The following is a 6578-nucleotide window of genomic DNA, read 5'->3' as shown; positions in this document are numbered from 1 at the left end:
GTTTATATTTTATTTTAGCTTTTTATAATTACACCTATTTGTCAATGTAGCAGTTCTTACACTTAGCCATAATAGATCCAATTCTGCATGTTGTGATTTAATGTTGCATGGACAAGCATAGTAAGTTAAAGGAAAAGATACATTATTTATAAGAAAAGTTTATTTGATTTAATAGGCTTTAAAGGTATAATCCTAACATTTATTTGTGTGATGAATTCACATATTTTCATCATCTATATGCTTAATACAAGCTGTTCTGGGATCGGTATGACAAATAAAAACATATTCATTCCTAATAGTTAACTTGAGTACATCAACAAACAATACAGCAGTTTATTAGATCTATATTAAGAGTTTATAATCCAGCATTGCCCATTTAATATTATACAATATTACCGTATATACTCGAGTATAAGCCGACCCGAGTATAAGCCGAGGCCCCTAATTTCAATCCAAAATCCCAGGAAAAGTTATTGACTCGAGTATAAGCCTAGGGTGGGAAATACATCATCCCCCCTGTCATCATCCAGACCACCGTCATTAACATCCTCATCATCATCACCCTGTGATCATCCCCTTGTCATCATCCCACCCCCCCCTTCATCATCCCCTTGTCATCATCCCCACCCCCCTTCATCATCCCCTTGTCATCATCCCCCCCCCTTCATCATCCCCTTGTCATCATCCCCCCCCCTTCATCATCCCCTTGTCATCATCCCACAACCCCCTTCATCATCCCCTTGTCATCATCCCCACCCCCCTTCATCATCCCCTTGTCATCATCCCACACCCCCCTTCATCATCCCCTTGTCATCATCCCCACCCCCCTTCATCATCCCCTTGTCATCATCCCACAACCCCCCTTCATCTTCCCCTTGTCATCATCCCCACCCCCCTTCATCATCCCCTTGTCATCATCCCACACCCCCCCCTTCATCATCCCCTTGTCATCATCCCCACCCCCCTTCATCATCCCCTTGTCATCATCCCACAACCCCCTTCATCATCCCCTTGTCATCATCCCCACCCCCCTTCATCATCCCCTTGTCATCATCCCACCCCCCCTTCATCATCCCCTTGTCATCATCCCACACCCCCCCTTCATCATCCCCTTGTCATCATCCCACCCCCCCTTCATCATCCCCTTGTCATCATCCCACACCCCCCCTTCATCATCCCCTTGTCATCATCCCACACCCCCCCTTCATCATCCCCTTGTCATCATCCCACACACCCCCTTCATCATCCCCTTGTCATCATCCCACACCCCCCCTTCATCATCCCCTTGTCATCATCCCCCCCCCCCCTTCATCATCCCCTTGTCATCATCCCACACCCCCCCTTCATCATCCTCTTGTCATCATCCGCCCTCAGTGGTCTTCAACCTGCGGACCTCCAGAGGTTTCAAAACTACAACTCCCAGCAAGCCCAAGCAGCCATCGGCTGTCCGGGCTTGCTGGGAGTTGTAGTTTTGAAACCTCTGGAGATCCGCAGGTTGAAGACCACTGCGGCCTTCGACATCATCCAGCCCCCTCTCACCCCCTTTAGTTCTGTACAGTACTCGCCTCCGCTTGGCGCTGGTCCGGTGCTGCAGGACTGTCCGGTGGGGAGGTCGTCCGGTGGGATAGTGGTTTCGGGCTGCTATCTTCACCGGGGAGGCCTCTTCTCCGCGCTTCGGGCCCAGAATAGAGGCGTTGCCTTGACGATGACGCAGAAGTACGTTGGTAATGAACGTACCTCTGCGTCGTCGTCAAGGCTACGTGACTATTCTGTGGCCGGGCCCGAAGCGCTTAGAAGAGGCCTCCCCGGTGAAGATAGCAGCCCGGAACCACTATCCCACCGGACGACCTCCCCACCGGACAGTCCTGCAGCACCGGACCAGCGCCAAGCGGAGGCGAGTACTGTACAGAACTAAAGGGGGTGAGAGGGGGCTGGATGATGTCGAAGGCCGCAGTGGTCTTCAACCTGCAGACCTCCAGAGGTTTCAAAACTACTACTCCCAGCAAGCCCGGACAGCGGATGGCTGCCCGGGCTTGCTGGGAGTTGTAGTTTTGAAACCTCTGGAGGTCCGCAGGTTGAAGACCACTGCGGGTGGAGAGTTCACTCGAGTATAAGCCGAGGGGTGTGTTTTCAGCACGAAAGATCGTGCTGAAAAACTCGGCTTATACTCGAGTATATACGGTACATTTAGTACAGCTGAATATGTTATTCAATTGTTCTGGTGGTATAATTCAGAGAGTTAAATGGAAGCTGTGTCCAGGGCTGGAGTGGGATTAAAAATAGGCCCGAGCACTTTAGAATAGGCAGCAAATTTTTTTGCGGTGGGTCCGACTTCTAGGATCTCCAAGGATCATCTTGGTTCAAATGGGTCTCCAGATGTTGCAAAGCTACAACTTCCATCATACCTGTAGAGCCTCAGGCATTATGGGAGTTGTAATTTTGCAAGAGCTGGAGAGACACAAACTGGTGTACAGTTTATTCTACTATAATTGTAGAACTTACAAGTGACTACAGCACCGATGGCACGTAGTCAGGCAAAATACACAATGGTATCAGTGACTTACAGGAGATGACTTCTCTGTAGTATTTCCCTCTATTTCATCTGATATAGATGCCAGGAATATATCTAGCTATATCTTCCCTCTGCAGATTTTGATGCCCAACCATTATTGGTTCCTCACTTTGTCAGCAGATTCTCATCTTCTATATGAATACAAAAAACATTAATATCCTGGTACACACTGTTACCCCTTGAATGTTACCATGCCCCACACTGTAATCTCTAAATATAGCCTTCCCACACACACTGTACCCTATGAACATTACTCTGCCGGACACTCTGCCCCTCAGTATAACCCTGCCACACCGTGTGCCCCTAAATATAATCCTGCCACATGCCCAGAACTTCTCCTCCTCCAGACTCCTCTGTCCCATCACCTGTCTAATTACAGGTGACAGTGACATTCACTGACATTCTCCTCCTGATCATAGCAGAACAGCTGGGACAGGGACACATCAGGGGCATATAGCAGATATGAGTGCCTACATGCGGCACGTCTGCTCCAAGCAGCCACTGCTTTAAAAGTGGCAGTGTCCCTGTCCTAGCTAATTGGACTTGAGGCTGGCTCAGAGTGAGGTCCTGTCAAGCTCAGCCAGGGCCTGAAACATTTTATTAGAGAAACAAAATTGCATCAGGGCCAGGCTGCATCGTACATCATGTGACTGAGAGGTTTCCATTAACCTCCCTGGCGGTATGATTCTTTCTGGAAATTTGTACCAAAAGCGGTACAATTTTTTGCACTGAATCTCACATCTCCCCCCCCGCCCATTTCACATCTCCCCCATCACATTCCCCCTCCCTTGTCACATTCCCCCTCTCCCTTGTCACATCCCCCCGTCACATTCTCCCCCCTCCTTGTCACATTCTTCCCCCCTTGTCACATTCTTCCCCCCTTGTCACATTCCCCCCTTGTCACATTCCCCCCCCCCCTTGTCACATTCCCCCCCTGTCACATTCCCCCCTGTCACATTCCCCCCCTTGTCACAATCCCCCCCTTGTCACATTCTCCCCCTTCATGTTACATTCCCCTCCCCCTGTCAAATCCCCCCCTTGTCACATCCCCCCCTTGTCACATCCCCCCCTTCATGTCACATTCCCCCTCCCCTGTCACATTCCCCCCTCTTGTCACATCCCCCCCTTGTCACATTCCCCCCTGTCACATTCCCCCACCCCTTCATGTCACATTCCCCCCCCCCCCTTGTCACATTCCCCCCTTGTCACCTTGTTCTGCAGCAGGATACACTAGGTTTTCCGGGCAGATTTCAAACCTAGTGCATGTAACAAGCCCTTTCCCCTTCAACCAATCACAGGCTTTACACCACTGCGGCCTGTGATTGGCTGAAAAGTGAAAGGTCCTGTAAGATGAATAGAGCAGGGTCCAGAGCGCACGGAGGGGAACGACATCTTCAGGGACCGGGACTAGGTGAGCAAAAGGTTTTTTTATTTTACTACTTTTTCCTTTTACACTTAGCTCAGTGTTTTTCTACCAGGGGACCTCCAGCTGTTGTGAAACTACTACTCCCAGCATGCCCGGACAGCCTTTGCAACAGCTGGAGGCCCCCTGGTAGGGAAACACTGACTTTTAGTATTTTTCTTTACCTGCTCTGGCCGGCCCCCGCAACGGGAGCCGACCAGAGCAGATAATCGCAAGTTTTCCCGGGGGGGCGCATCGCTATGTCGCATAGCTTTTGCGATATATCGTGCAGCCCGGCCGGGAACTCTGTAATTCTACCCCGAGCGTGACTCGGGGTTACCGATCCTGGCAGGGAAAATTAACCCCGAGTCACGCTCGGGAATACCGCTCAGGAGGTTAAAAGTACCACTCTGTTATTTATTTATTGTTACAAAAAACACATAATAGTGAATGCTAAAAATCTACAACCAAGATTAAAAGCATTTAAAAAAAAAAAACTAATTCCCCTTGATAATTTTTATAATTTTTTATTTCTGCATTCACTCACACAGGTTGCAGGCACCTTTTGTGGTATTAATTGCGAGTGGCGCATCTAGGGTTTTATTAGTGAGACACAGTTGTGTGCATTATTAGGGAAAATATGATTACATTATGTTATACTAATAGGGGCACCATACTAATCAGAGATGAGTCTAAGTTAACAGAAGTCATCATGGTCATCAAACGGAGAAGAAAAAGAAAAATGAACAACTCTGATCAGGGAAGAATCAACCTGTGAGTCACTGGATATAACTGCCCTCTTATCACTTATATGGGATGCAGAGCTTTAATATAATAATAGTATCTAACAGTGTAATATTGGTTTTATTGAACTTTGAAAGACATAGGTATATGCAGTAAGGGCATGGAGGAGTTATTTAACCATTGCATAGTGTAAATACAGTAACAAATGACTAACCGTCAAATTGATGTTAAAATTGAGACATCAGCCAGTATATCCTTATATGAAGGACATACCTGAGCCCGCACACCAACGCCAAGGTTTCTCAAGTGGCAAGGGACCTAACACTAAACCGACCTGTGCTGTATGGGCAATACCAGGGGCCAGTGGGCAATTACATCGGCATTAGGTACGACTCACAGCCTGCTCCCAGTTCACTCAAGTGTGTCTAAGCACACATATAGTGGGAGGAGGGAGGAAGGCTATGAGCCCACCCAAGTAGGCTGATATGTTGCCGGCCTCACAGGTATCACCTATATAGTGATTAAGTCGCATTAGATTTGGAGTTTATACACCTCCAAGTATAAGATTTGAACAACAAGATAAAACGTGGTTTCAAATGGCAGGAAATGCTCAATCGCAAATGCAGTTGTGCATTTATGCTGGGGGAGCAGATCCTGCGCTTGTGGTCCATTGCTAAGGGCAATCCCCAGCAGTAGGGTTTGTGTTAGGTCCTGTACCACTTGAGAAACCTTGGCGTTGGTGTGCGGGCTCAGGTATGTCCTTCATATAAGGATATACTGGCTAATGTCTCAATTTTAACAACAGTTTGAAGGTTAGTCATACGTTTCAGTTTACATCTACCACAGTAATGCACCTAATTTTATGTATTTCTCTATACGTTACACATCCACACTTTTCGTCGGGTGTAGGATGCCATTGTGGCACTTGTGGTCTGCTACAGGCATCCCCCATTGTATGCGCTTTATGCTGGGGATCGCCCTTAGCAACGGACCACAAGCGCAGAATCTGCTCCCCCTGAATAAATGCACAACTGCATTTGGGGTTGAACATTTCCTGCCATTTGAAACTATGTTTTTTCTTGCCATTGTATAGTGCTTTTGCTAAGTGCAGGATACCTCTAATTTGGCATAAGGCCCACCAAAATTCATTAAATATTCTTTAGGCCCGATCGCCGATATCCGGCATTAGCAGCGGGTCCTGGCTGCTGATAGCAGCCTTGACCCGAATGGATATGAAGTGAGCTTAGCTCCTGAGCTCACGTCATAGACCTGCCGTACAGACATGCCGTATATATATATATATATATATATATATATATATATATATATATAAATGACGCAGGTCGTTAAGGGGTACTCCGCTGGGAAAAAAATTAAATCAACTGATGCCAGAAAGTTAAACAGATTTGTAAATTACTTCTATTTAAAAATCTTAATCCTTCCAGTACTTATCAGCTGCTGTATGCTCCACAGGAAGTTCTTTTCTTTTTGAATTTCCTTTCTGTCTGACCACAGTGCTCTCTGCTGACATCTCTGTCCATTTTAGGAACTGTCCAGAGCAGAATAGGTTTGCTATGGGGATTTGCTCCTACTCTGGACAGTTCCTTACGGCTAGGTTTCCACTTGTTTTTTTTCTGGCAGTTTTTGGAAAACTGCCACTGCTGTTTTTGAGCCAAAGCCAGAAGTGTATTCAAAAGAAATAGGACATATAAGGTAAGGACTTATACTTCTCCTCCCTTATGGATCCACTTCTGACTTTGGCTCAAAAACTGCAGTGGCAGTATTCCAAAAACTGCCAGAAAAAAAAACAAGTGGGAACTTAGCCTTAATGGACAGAGGTGTCACTAGAGAGCACTGTGG

This window comes from Hyla sarda, chromosome 1 (genome assembly GCF_029499605.1).
Source record: "Hyla sarda isolate aHylSar1 chromosome 1, aHylSar1.hap1, whole genome shotgun sequence".
NCBI classification, from domain to species: domain Eukaryota; kingdom Metazoa; phylum Chordata; class Amphibia; order Anura; family Hylidae; genus Hyla; species Hyla sarda.
The sequence above is the reverse complement of the archived record's forward strand: the minus strand, read 5'-3'. Positions refer to the sequence as shown.